This window comes from Cervus canadensis, chromosome X, assembly GCF_019320065.1.
Source record: "Cervus canadensis isolate Bull #8, Minnesota chromosome X, ASM1932006v1, whole genome shotgun sequence".
Classification (NCBI taxonomy): Eukaryota; Metazoa; Chordata; class Mammalia; order Artiodactyla; family Cervidae; genus Cervus; species Cervus canadensis.
In genome coordinates this window covers 87,029,538-87,043,371 of record NC_057419.1, presented here as the reverse complement: position 1 = coordinate 87,043,371, position 13,834 = coordinate 87,029,538, and the positions used below count along the sequence as shown (strand labels likewise).

The following is a 13,834-nucleotide window of genomic DNA, read 5'->3' as shown; positions in this document are numbered from 1 at the left end:
TTTTCTATTTTATTTGTCCTTGTGAATTGAGACTTTTTGTACTTTCATTGTAATATGTCATAAGGGCATGTTTTACCATATTAGCTAGAAATTTGCTTACATTTTAAGACTTGAGTAGTCATTTCTAAAAGTGTTCTTAAGTATAATTTGACAAAATAGTACTTTTAAAAGTAGTATATCTTATCATTAGTTTCATTTCAGGTGACTGCAGCTTCATGACTTTTAACCAACAATTTGTGCATCCTTCTGTCAAATGTTACGGAACTGTTGAAAGGTGCTCCCTAAAAAAGTCATTTAATCTAACAACTGGTTTTTATAGTTGGATGCTTAATTGATTTGAACACATTAGCAACTTTTTGTAAATCAAATTAATAGCTCCACTAAGAATTGATATCACTGTTACACCAAATAAATTAATGCTTTAGTCATATAACTTGTTGGAGAAGGAAATGGCAACCCACTCCAGTATTCTTGCCTGGAGAATCCCAGGGACAGAGGAGCCTGGTGGACTGCCGTCTATGGGGTTGCACAGAGTCTGACATGACTGAAGCAACTTAGCAGCAGCAGCATATAACTTGTATTCAAATAACTTACAAAGAAAACTAAATGGCTGTACAGAATGAAAGAACAACTTCAAAATATATCTGTTAAGTTGAGAGGTATTTGAAATTCATTTGTCTGTTACAATGTGAAACAATTCAATATGTTAGAGATGAAAGTGAAGTTCATATCACAATAAAACTGTTAGAGATCTATCAGTTTAGATAGATCTAAACTGTAGCCATCCAGGCTCCTCTGTCCATGGGATTTTCCAGGCAAGAATACCAGAGTGGATTGCCATTTCCTTCTCCAATTCAAAACACAGCATATTCTAATCATGCACTTTTGCAATGACATGCCAGTCAATGAGAAATCACAGTTTATGTTTTTTTTTCTTTCCCCATTTAAATTTCTATGGTAGGATTGAATAGACATTTTTATGAAGTCAAATTTTTATGGCTTAACTTAGAGTGAAGGGCAGAGTAGATAAATATACATAAGTACAGTAAAAATGCACATAAATAAATGCAAGGGAAAGAATAATGATTTTATTGTATTTCCAAGGAGAAATGGAGAAAAAATTCATTCAAATTGGCCTTTTAGGGAAATTTACAATAGTAATTAAAACATTTAGTTACATGAATTCGACCTCTCTCCATATATATATGGAGAGAGTGGTTTGGTGCATAATGCAATTTTGCATTATCATCCAGAACAAACAAGTATACAGTCCTGTTTTCTGACTTCTTTCTTATTTGACTATATTTACAAATATGTCCCACTAAAGCTCAAGAGCAATCCAATCCATATTACATGTGAGCCCTCCTTAATCTTAACAAATAAGACTTGATCATCAGGGAGGAGGTGTAAAGCCTGAGGCTTAAAAACAACAAAGGTTAAAAAAAATCCAGCCTAGGACAACCTACATACACTGAGTCAATACCCTTTCCCACAGGTACATTCTAAGAGAGTGAATGATCTTCAGGCTGCTATTCAAAGTTAGGATGAGGTAGGATGGCTGAAAAGAAGAAAGACAAAAGAAATGCTAAAAAGTTTAAGGAAGCAAGTCCTTTCTGTGGCAAATTAGGCCACACTAACTAGCAGCTCTGCTGAAGAAATTCAATATTTAGCACATAGGGTGGCCATGGTCATCCAGGGTAATGATTTTAAACAAATTTAGTCTGAAAGATTGACAACCTTTTCTGAATTTAACTGCTAACCTGACTAGATTTCTAATCATAGTCTGCTCTCCTAAATTCCTTATCACTATGTTTTGCCCATGTCAGGAAACCAAGTACCCACTTGCACTGTACTAGTGAGTGGCTAAAGTAAAAAAAAATGGCCCCCAACATAAAGCCTTAACAGCTCGTTCTAAGGCAAGATGAGATATGCACACATTTTATGCATCTTATAAAAATCCAGATGCTTAAAACATTATTGTAGTGACTGGTTGAATAGGAAGTTTTTTTTTTTTTTTTTCCCCCATTTATTTTGATTAGTTGGAGGCTAATTGCTTTACAATATTGTAGTGGTTTTTGTCATACACTGACATGAATCAGCCATGGATTTACATGTATTCCCCATCCCGATCCCCCCTCCCACCTCCCTCTCCACCCAATTCCTCTTGGTCTTCCCAGTGCACCAGGCCGGCATTGTCTCATGATCAACCTGGCTGGTGCTTTTGTTTCACCTAGATAATAATCATGTTTGATGCTGTTCTCTCACTTGAAACATCCCATCCTCAGCTTCTCCAACAGAGTCCAACAGTCTGTTTTTGTAATACTGTGTTCTTTTTCTGTTTTGCAATATAGGGTTATCATTACTCTTCTTAAATCATATATTGCTTAGTATACTGTAATGGTCTTTATTTTCTGGCTTACTTCACTCTGTATAATGGGCTCAGTTTCATCCATCTCATTAGGACTGATTCAAATGAATTCTTTTTAACGGCTGAGTAATATTCCATGGTGTATATGTACCACAGCTTCCTTATCCATTCATCTGCTGATGGGCATCTAGGTTGCTTCCATGTCCTGGCTATTATAAACAGTGCTGCGATGAACATTGGGGTGCATGTGTCTCTTTCAGATCTGGTTTCTCAGTGGTGTATGCCTAGAAGTGGATTCTGTCCATATGGCGTTTATTTCCATTTTTAAAGAAATCTTCACCTGTTCTCCATAGGCGGCTTACTAGTTGGCATTCCCACAACAGTGTAGGTTCCTTTTCTCCACACCTTTCCGATTTATTGCTTGCAGACTTTTGGATAGCAGCCATCTTGACTGGCGTGTCATGGTACCTCATTGTGGTTTTGATTTGCATTTCTCTGATAATGAGTGATGTTGAGCATCTTTTCATGTGTTTGTTAGCCATCTGTGTGTCTTCTTTGGGGAAATGTCTGTTTAGTTCTTTGGCCCATTTTTTGATTGGGTCATTTATTTTTCTGGAACTGAGCTGCAGGAGTTGCTTGTATATTTTTGAGATTAATCCTTTGTCTGTTTCTTCATTTGCTATTATTTTCTCCCAATCTGAGGGCTGTCTTTTCACCTTGCTGATAGTTTCCTTTGTTGTGCAAAAGTTTTTAAGTTTCATTAGGTCCCATTTGTTTATTTTTGCTTTTATTTCCAATATTCTGGCAGGTGGGTCATAGAGGATCCTGCTGTGATTTATGTCAGAGAGTGTTTTGCCTATGTTCTCCTCTATGAGTTTTATAGCTTCTGGTCTTATATTTAGATCTTTAATCCATTTTGAGTTTATTTTTGTGTATGGTAAAAATATGGAACGCTTCACGAATTTGTGTGTCATCCTTGCGCAGGGGCCATGCTAATCTTCTCTGTATCGTTCTAATTTTAGTATATGTGCTGCCAAAGGGAGCATGAGTAGGAAGTTTTAAAAAGTGAGATTGAGCCAGATAAAGCATTAGCTATAGGCGGTAAACCTGACAAGTACATCCCAATAATGTAATGTAGCTTATAATTACTTGGTCATATATTTTCATTGACTCTTGAAATTAGATTTTTTCACAGTTTTGCCAATTTTGGATTAGAAATACATGTATGATATTTAGTTTTTAATTGTAACTGACAGAATGTTATATTATTATGCAGGGCAAAGAGATACAAGAGCAAAGAGCTATTTTGTTAAATGGGAAATGGTACTTATTAAACCCTTCTCTTGGAGGTTCATAATAGGTAATATTAACATATTAATACACTGAGAAGTCCTGCACCTAAAGAAACCCTGTTTAAATTGCTTCTAAATTGTCATACTTGCACAGATAAAGATTGTCTACATCATAGCAGTTATTTTGTTGTTGTTGTTGTTTGTTTTTTAATGCCAGCTAGAATGATCCAAAATAAATCAAATACTTCTCATCTACCTACTTTGCAATCAGGATTGCCTGGAATAATATTAAGTAATATATGGCAAAGTCGTGATAGTATAGCTAGATTTTTAAAACAAAACTCTGCCAAAGTTATCTTCAGGAGCAATATTGCTTGATATTGACATAGCACTGAATTTTAAATGCGTTAACCAGTGACTATATTTATTACTGATGAAACGTTTTATTTTCATAAGCCCTAATATAAAGCTAATAGTTCTTTCAACTATTAGATTTTATGAATTTAAGTTTATCTCAGACTCCAAGGACAATTTTTGTGGGACTATTGCCTCTAATCTTTTATCATCCTCCTTAATAACTATGGCAGACTCCATAGCTCATGTGACTGCTTTAGTCTTGATTAAGGGAAGTTCAAGGTCTAGATGTTTCCATTTTACCCAGGTTTTCTGTATTGAACCTGTAATGCCTACCTTTATACAGAGATATAACAATAGACAAGACAGAAATCTGTAGTGTTATTTGCTGTCGTGTCTGACTCTTTGCAACCCCGTGGACTGTAGCCCACCAGGCTCCTCTGTCCATGGAATTCTCCAGACAAGAATACTGAAGTTGATAACTATTCCCTTCTCCAAGGGATCTTCTCAACCCAGGGATCGAACCTGGGCCTCCTGAATTGCAGGCAGATTCCTTACCATCTGAGCCACCAGGGAACATGTATATAAAATACTTATTAGCTTTAAATTAAGGTTAACATATACTTTATTTCCCAAAATTTGACATCTTTAAGAGTAATAGAGGGTATATTAAACATTAAAATTCTGACTGCTCTATCCTTTGGCTCATAAAATGGAGTAACAGACCACTATGTTAGTGGTGATTCTACACCAAAAACTCCCGTTTCATTTTTACAGTTTTAAAAAATCAGTTCAGTTCAGTTCTGTCGCTCAGTCTTATCTAATTCTTTGCAACCCCATGAACTGCAGCACACCAGGCTTCCCTGTCCATCATCAACTCCCAGAACTTGCTCAAACTCATATCCATTGACTCAGTGATACCATCCAACCATCTCATCCTCATCCCCTTCTCCTCCTGCCTTCAATCTTTCCCAGCATCAGGGTCTTTTCCAATGAGTCAGTTCTTCACATCAGGTGGCCAAACTATTGGAGTTTCAGCTTCAGCATCAGTCCTTCCAATGAATATTCAGGGCTGATTTTCTTTAGGATTGACTGGTTTGATCTTCTTGCAGTCCAAGGGGCTCTCAAGAGTTTTCTCCAACACCACAGCTCAACAGCATCAATTCTTCGGTGCTCAGCTTTCCTTATGGTTCAACTCTCACATCCATACGTGACTACTGGAAAAACTATAGCTCTGACTAGACTGACATTTGTTGGCAAAATAATGTCTCTGTTTTTTAAAATGATGTTTAGGTTTGTCATAGCTTTTCTTCTAAGGAGCAAGTGTCTTTTAATTTCAAGACTGCAGTCACAATCTGCAGTGATTTTGGAGCCCAAAGAAATAAAGTCTGTTACTCTTTCCATGTTTCCCCATCTATTTGCCATGAAATGATGGGACCAGAGCCCATGATCTTAGTTTTTGGAATGTTGATTTTTATCCAGCATTTTCACTCTCCTCTTTCACTTTCATCAAGAGGCTCTTTAGTTCCTTTTCACTTTCTGTCATAAGGGTGGTGTCATCTGCATATCTGAGGTTATTGATACTTCTCCTGGCAATCTTGATTCTAGTGTGTGCTTCATCCAGCCTGGCCTTTTGCATGATGTACTCTGAATATAAATTAAATAATCAGGGCAACAATATATACCTCATGTATTCCTTCCTCAATTTGGAACCAGTCCATTGTTCCATGTCCAGTTCTAATTGATGCTTCTTGACCTGCATACAGATTTCTCAGGAGGCAGGTAGGTGTTCTGGTATTCCCAACTCTTGAAGCATTTTTCACAGTTTGTTGTGACCCACACACTCAAAGGCTTTAGCGTAGTCAATGAAGCAGAAGTAGATGTTTTTTCTGGAATTCCCTTGCTTTTTTCTATGATCCAGTGGATGTTGGCAATTTTATCTCTGGTTCCTCTGCCTTTTCTAAATCCAGCTTGAACATCTGGAAGTTCTTGATTCACATACTGTTGAAGCCTAGCCTGGAGAATTTTAACCATTACTTTGCTAGAGTGTGAAATGAGTGATAAAAAAAAAATTGGAGGGGGGTAATTTATCTGATTCACAGTGTTGTGTTAGTTTCAGGTATACAGAAAAGTGATTCAGCTAGACATATACATGTAATTTACTCATTTTAGATTCTTTTTCTCATATAGATTACCACAGAATATTGAGAAGAGCTCCCTGTGCTATGGAGTAGGTCCTTTTTGGTTATCTATCTTATATACAGTAGTGTGTGTGTTTATCTGAAGCTTCTAATCTATCCCTTTCCCCACGTTTCCTGTTTGGTTACCTTAAGTTTGCTTTCAACATCTGTAAGTATTTTCTGTTTTGTAAATAAGTTCATTTGTTTCTTTTCTTTTTGTGAATTCAATTCCACAAATGAGCACTATCATATGATATTTGTCCTTGTCTGACTTACCTCACCTAGTATAATAATCTCGAGTTCTATCCATGTTGCTGCAAATGGTGTTATTTCATTCTTTTGATGGCAAAGTGATATTTCATTGTATATATGTACCACATCTTCTTTATCCATTCCTCTATTGATGGATATTTAGGTCGCTTCCATGTCTTGGTTATTGTAAATACTGCTGCAATGTACATCAGGATGTATGTATCCTTTCAAATTGTGATTTTTCTCCAGATATATGCCCAGGACTGGGATTGCAGGATCATATAGTGGCTCTTTTTTTAGTTTTTTGAGAACATCCATACTGTTCTCCACAGTGATTGTACCAATTCACATTCCTAAACACTGCCTTTAGTCAGAGAGTTCTCAATGTTTTGAATAAGATCTATCCTTCTTGGCAGAGACTTAGATATTCTTGTCCATATGACCCACTTTCCTCCTAGTCATAAATTCTATACCACTCCACAGGAATAAAGACTGTGGTCCCTCACTTCTAGGGATGATAATCCAGTTCTACAAGTAGGTATGGTGGGGAGTGAATGACAATTCTTCATCTACTTGATTTGCCCTTCTGACATGGAACCTCGACCGTATAAGAAAGTTAGGAGGCCCACAGTATTCTCAGCTTGCTATAGCTGCTTACTTGAAAATGAGTTTCTACAATATGTGGCTGGGGGACAGAGAAAGAAATGTGCATACTGCTTGTCTCTCCCAGGGTTGAACTGTCGCTCCATACTGGAAGTAGGCAAAGAAAGAGCTTGTCTTCTTGACGGCACACACACCCAGAGTAGTGTTGTAGCTCAAATAAAATGCGGGAGTTGAAGAGTACAGCTGTGTCTGAAATTCAGTGTGTAATCTTTCAGACCCAACTACAGGCAAAGCCTTTGCTTGGCAGACCACATTGGAGGAAAGGTACCGTCCCTACCTGAGATGTGGTGCACTGTCAACAGATTACAGTGTAGAGAGAGCTGCAGTCGAGGACTAAGGTGACCCCTGGGTCAGCCATGCTCATATACATATCTGCCTTCCTAGCCAAGGTGCCTCCATTCAGAGACTTTCATATCTGGGGACCTCCACTGAGGCACTTTTCAGGCACTTCTGCTAAGACCTCCTTATAAGGTATCTTTGACTTAGTTTTTTTTTTTTTTTTTTTCCCTTCACTGACTCAGTTCTTTTGACATCTGACTCACTCCTAGACTTTCACCTTCTTCTGAGCCATAGTTCTCAAGGTCCATAAAGCAATAGGAATGTTTGGTTTAGGGCTCTTTGGCAGAGAAATGATTCCCACCGTTCCCACCACTTGCACTGCATGCTATCTGACTGATACTCACCCTGTATACTTCCCTGGGGAAAAATGGAATATCAGGGAAGCAGCACATTTTCCCTTTATCGCTTGTCTGCACTACTACAGTAAGTGAATAAATGCTTGATTGTTACTTTCAGTTTGACTCTTTGTCCTAATAGATCACCTAAACACCTGGTAGCTAGACATGGGGTGGCAAGTAATAACCTTGAGCAGAAGGTTATGGCTCAAATGTCAGAGATTCATGCTTTTTCTTACTGAGATTTAGTAAATTCTCTCACAAGAAAGATTTTCCATTTGCTATATGCCCTTAGGGCAGTTTCCATAGATTTTAAATGACTGTTTTCTATAATTTTTATCAAATAGGCTGTAGTTTTGCTGAAGAGAGAGTCTAACTCCATCACTCCAGAAGTTATATTTAAATTCCTGAGCTATATTCTTGCTAAGGTGATAATTATGTTACTGCTGCACATGCAAAATGTTCTCTTAAAAAAACAAGTTTTGGAAGTTCTCAAACCAAAAAAAAAAGTGACTTAATGTCAAAGATAAAACAAAATGAAATTGTTTGAGCTTGTTAAAATTAAATACAAAATGAAGACCAGACTTTGAAATTTCCTGAGCAGATAAAACCATTTACACCACATGAGCAAAACTAAAGGTAGCCTGTTTCATGAATATAAGTGAAGCTTAGGCAGGGAACTTAAGTCATCTTTCTAAGATATTGATTTTTTCCATGGCCAGAATACTGGAGTGGGCACCTTTTCCCTTCCCCAGGGGATCTTTCCAACCCAAGGATTGAACCCAGGTCTCCTGCATTGCAGGTAGATTCTTTACCAGCTGAACCACAAGGGAAGCCCAAGAATACTGGAGTGGGTAACCTATCCCTTCTCAAGTGGATCTTCCCCACCCAGGAATTGAACCAGGGTCTCCTGCACTGCAGGTGGATTCTTTACCAACTTAGCTATGAAGGAAGCCTGATTTTTCAAAAATCATTCATTTATTTGGCTGCACTGGGTCTTAATTGCAGCAAACAGGATCTTTGATCTCTGTTGCAGCATGCAGGATTTTTACTTGGGGTATGCAAACTCTTCCCTGGTGAGTCAAACATAAAGAATCTGCAAGCAATGTGGGATACCTGAATTCAATACCTGGGTTGAGAAGTTCCCCTGGAGAAGGAAATGGCAAGCCACACAGGTATTCTTGCCTGGGAAGTCCCAAGGCAGAAGAGCCTGGTGGGCTACAGTCCATGGGGTTGCAAAGAGTCTGGCATGACTGAGTAGCTAATAACACACACACACACACACACACACACACACACACACACACACACACACACACACACACACACACACACACACACACACACACACAAACTCTTAGTTGTAGCATGTGAGATCTGGTTCCCCAATGAGGGATGGAATCCAAGCTCTCTGCATTGGGTGCAGGGAGTCTTAGCCACTGGACCATGAGGGAAGTTCCAAGATGATGATTTTTAACTAATTCCCTACTGTCTGGAATCCCTCACTGTAAGAACCAATCATAGTAAAGGTTAAACAACGTCCTTATTTTCACTTTATAAGCTATCTGTAATGTCATGGCCCTGAGCTTCATATCAGTTTTAAATTTGAAAGCTAATGGTTGGTGAACTCTTCTTATATGCACAGTAAACTCTTACTATTTATTGGTTTGGTGGTTTTAATTTTGTATTTCTGGATTTCTGACAGGCTAATATATACATTTATGCGTTGTTGCCCTGAGGCAGTAAGAGGGCAAAGGACAGTGGTATACCATGAGACTATTGCTGCATACGCGAATAGTACATGATCCAAAGTGTAGGTAACACTAATATGCACGCTGTACTTTAAAATAGATTCTCCTTATGTAGTCCAAAAGTGCTTTCAACAACTTCAAGAGTTATTTTTAGGATGACACACTTGAAGTTGTTTGCCAGTACACCAAAGGGAAGTGACACTCCTTCCCACAAATAAGAACACATTAGACCTTCTTCCAGAGCTACTGAGATTGAGTGTCATTTGGCAACTCCACTGTATTGTGATGTTTTTGATGAAATAGGGAGACTGTGTTTTTATCCATCCAGAATTTTCTGGATGAAGCACAGTTTCTTTATACATTTACTGATTGAAAGACATCATGATTATTTTCAGGTTTTGGAAATTACAAATAAAGCTTCTGTCAGCATCCATGTGAAGGTTTTTGTGTGGACATATCTTTACAGCTAATTTGGTAAATAGCAAGAAGTGAAATTGTTGGAACATATGGTAAGTGCCCAACTGACTTCTAAAGTAGCTATATCGTCCCATAAGAAATCAATGAGAGTTCCTATCGTTCCACATCCTCCCCAGCATTTGTGGTTTAAAGTGTTCTGGACTTTTTTGCCATTCTAATAGCCATATAGAGGAGAAGGAAATGGCAACCCACTCCAGTATTCTTGCCTGGAGAATCCCATGGACAGAGGAGCCTGGTGGGCTGATGTCCATGGGGTCTCACAGAGTCGGACATGACTGTAGTGACTTAGCATGCATGTATGCATGCATGCATTGGAGAAGGAAATGGCAACCCACTCCAGTATTCTTGCCTGGAGAATCCCATGGACAGAGGAGCCTGGTGGGTTGCGGTTCATGGAGTCACACAGAGTCAGACACGACTGTAGTGACGTAGCAGCAGCAGCAGCAGCTATATAGTCGCATCTCATTGTTGTTTTAACTTTCAATTCCTTAATGACATCTGATGTGGATCTTCTTTATGTAAAGTTATTTGCTCCCTGTATATCTTCTCTTGTCTTTCCTTCATTTTTTTCCCTCCAAATTTTGTCACTTAGTTTATCCCACTCATATTAAAAACATCTCTATTTTACATGTACATATGATAATCTTCTGATGATTGTTAACTTCTGATTCTTAATTGTGTAATTAGGCCTTTACTGTCTGTAAAACTCCTCATTATATACTTGGGAACACTGGTTTCCTAGCAGTACTGGCTCTATTCCTCTAAAAAGTAGAGAAGTCCCCTATTCATGATATTTTCTTAGCTTTCTCAAATTATCGAATTGTATGTTATTGGAGGCCAACATGGATGACTCTTCAGCGTTTTTAACTATTAATTCTATTTGATGATGAAATTTAAGATATACAGGTCTTAAATTTTGTTTTCAAAGAGGATAATAAATTAAATATGAACTATTGAAGTTGTGGAATATTGAAGTTGAATGGTCACAGGACTATTGAAGTTGATATTTTAATCACCCAGCATAGGCTCTTTTTCTTTCCCTCTTCAACAATGGACTCCTAAGCTTCAATCCTCAACATTTTCATGCATATAAGTTTCCCTTCTCCATTTCTGAGCAGTCTCATGTTTCTTGGGAAGAATAAATGGAGATGCCAGGATTATGGTGCCAAAATTGTTCTAAGTAATCATGGATAGTGTTTCAGTAAATGTTTGTTGATGTAATCCTTTTCAGGTATCTAGAAATAAAATATGGTAAAAAATGCAGTCATCAGCAGGTTTGGATGATGAGTGAGAAATCACTATAGATGAGCTCTATATATTCATCAGCAATTTCCAGCAGTTCCTGCAATGAACAGCACTAAAATAAGTATCCTTATATCAACTGCTAACTAGATATCTCTCTTGATAGTTTTATGTGATTTCAGCAGCTATGCAGTGCTGGCGCAGCAAGTGGCAGCTGTGCGGTGCTTGAGTGGTGAGTGGTGGAGAGGAGATACCCCACATCCAAGGTCAGGAGCAGTGGCTGCACTTTGCTGGACCAGCTGTGTGAAGATACACCATGTCCAAGGTCAGAGAAACCCCGGTAAGACAGTAGGCACTGGAGCTGCTGTGAGGAGATACCCCACGTCCAAGGACAAAAGGGAAGCCCCAGAAAGACGGTAGGAGGGGCAAATTCACATTTAGAATCAAACCCCATTACGGCCAGAGACACTCAGAGAGCTCAAACAAACTTTGCGCACACCAGGACCCAGGGATTCCACGGAGACTGAGACAGAACTGTGTTTGAGCATCTCCTGTGGAGGTATTGGTCTACAGTGGTCTGCTGCAGGGACAGGGGCTCTGGGCTTGGATATGGCATAAGTCCTCATGGAGGAGGTCACCGTTAACCCCACCATAGAGCTGCCAGAGCGTGCATAGGACTGGGAAATAGACTGTTCGAGGGAACAACAGAACCTTGTGCACCAGGACCCAAGAGAAAGGAACAGTGACCCCACAGGAGACTTACCTTCAGTGTCTGGGAATCTCCAGCAAACCCGTGGGTTGGTGGTGGCCTTCTGCAGGGTTGGAGGCATGGACTGTAGCAGTAAATGCTTGGGATCTTTTGAAGGAGGTCACTATTATCTTCATTACCTCCACCATAGTTTGGCCTCAGGTAAATAGCAGGGAGGGAACACAGCTCCACCCATTCAAAGAAAATTGGATTAAAGATTTACTGAGCATGGCCCTACCCATCAGAACAAGACCCAGTTTCCCCCTCAGTCTGTCTCTCCCATCAGGAAGCTTTCATAAGTCTCTTATCCTTCTCCATCAGAGGGCAGACAGACTGAAAATCACAATCACAGAAAACTAACCAATCTAATCACATGGACCACAGCCCTGTCTAACTCAATGAAACTAAGAGCCATGCCATGTAGGGCCACCCAAGAAGGATGGGTCATGGTGGAGAGTTCTGACAAAACGTGGTCCACTGGAAAAGGGAATAGCAAACAACGTCAGTATTCCTCCATTGAGAACCCCATGAATAGTATAAAAAGGCAAAAAAGATAGGACACTGAAAGATGAACTAACCAGGTCAGTAGGTGTCCAATACGCTACTGGAGATCAGTGGAGAAATAACTCCAGAAAGAATGAGTAGATGGAGCCAAAGCAAAAACAACACCCAGTTGTGGGTATGACTTGTGATAGAACCAAGGTCTGATACTGTAAAGAGCAATATTGCACAGGAAACTGGAATGTTAGGTGCATGAATCAAGGCAAATTGGAAGTGATCAAACAGGAAATGGCAAGAGTGAACGTCGACAGTTTAGGAATCAGCAAACTAAAATAGGCTGGAATGGGTGAATTTAACTCAGATGACCATTATATCTACTACTGTGGGCAAGAATGCCTTAGAAGAAATGGTGTAGCCATCTTAATCCACAAAAGAGTCCAAAATGTAGTACTTGGATGCAGTCTCAAAAGCGTCAGAATGATCCCAGTTCATTTCCAATGCAAGCCATTCAATATTACAGTATTCCAAGTCTATGTCCCGACCAGTAATGCTGAAGAAGATGAAGTTGAACGGTTCTATGAAGACCTAAAAGATTTTCTAGAATTAACACCCCCAAAAGATGAACCTTTCATTATAGGGGACTGGAATGCAAAAGTAGGAAGTAAAGAAACACCTGGAATAACAGGCAAGTTTGGCCTTGGAGTACAGAATGAAACAGGGCAAAGGCTAATAGAGTTCTGCCAAGAGAATGCACTGGTCATAACAAACACCCTTTTCCAACAACACAAGAGAAGACTCTACACATGGACATCACCAGATGGTCAACACTGAAATCAGATTGATTATATTCTTTGAAGCAAAAGATGGAGAAGCTCTATCAGTCAGCCAAAACAAGACCAGGGGCTGACTGTGGCTAAGATGATGAACTCCTTATTGCCAAATTCATACTTACATTGAAGAAAGCAGGGAAACCGTTAGACCATTCAGGTATGACCTAAATAAAATCCCTTTCAATTATACAGTGGAAGTGGCAAATAAATTAAGGGATTAGATCTGATAGACAGAGAGCCTGAAGAACTATGGAGGGAGGTTCCTGACATTGTACAGGAGACAGTGATCAAGATCATTCCAAGAAAAGGAAAAAGCAAAATGATTGTCTGAGGAGGACTTACAAATAGCTGTGAAAAGAAAAGAAGTGAAAGGCAAAGGAGAAAAGGAAAAATATACCCATTTGAATGCAGAGTTCCAAAGAATAGCAAGGCGAGATAAGAAAGACTTCCTCAGTGATCAATTCAAAGAAATAGAGGAAAACAATAGAATGGGAAAGACTAC

General features: G+C 39.1%; 1 non-coding gene across 1 annotated transcript; it reads right to left on the bottom strand.

The window, feature by feature from the left end:
• Positions 1–3,307: 3,307 nt before the first annotated feature.
• On the bottom strand, positions 3,308–3,414 carry LOC122436074. Its single transcript, XR_006267846.1, has one exon. It is a non-coding gene; the product is annotated as a U6 spliceosomal RNA (small nuclear RNA).
• Between the last annotated feature and the right edge of the window lie 10,420 nt (positions 3,415–13,834).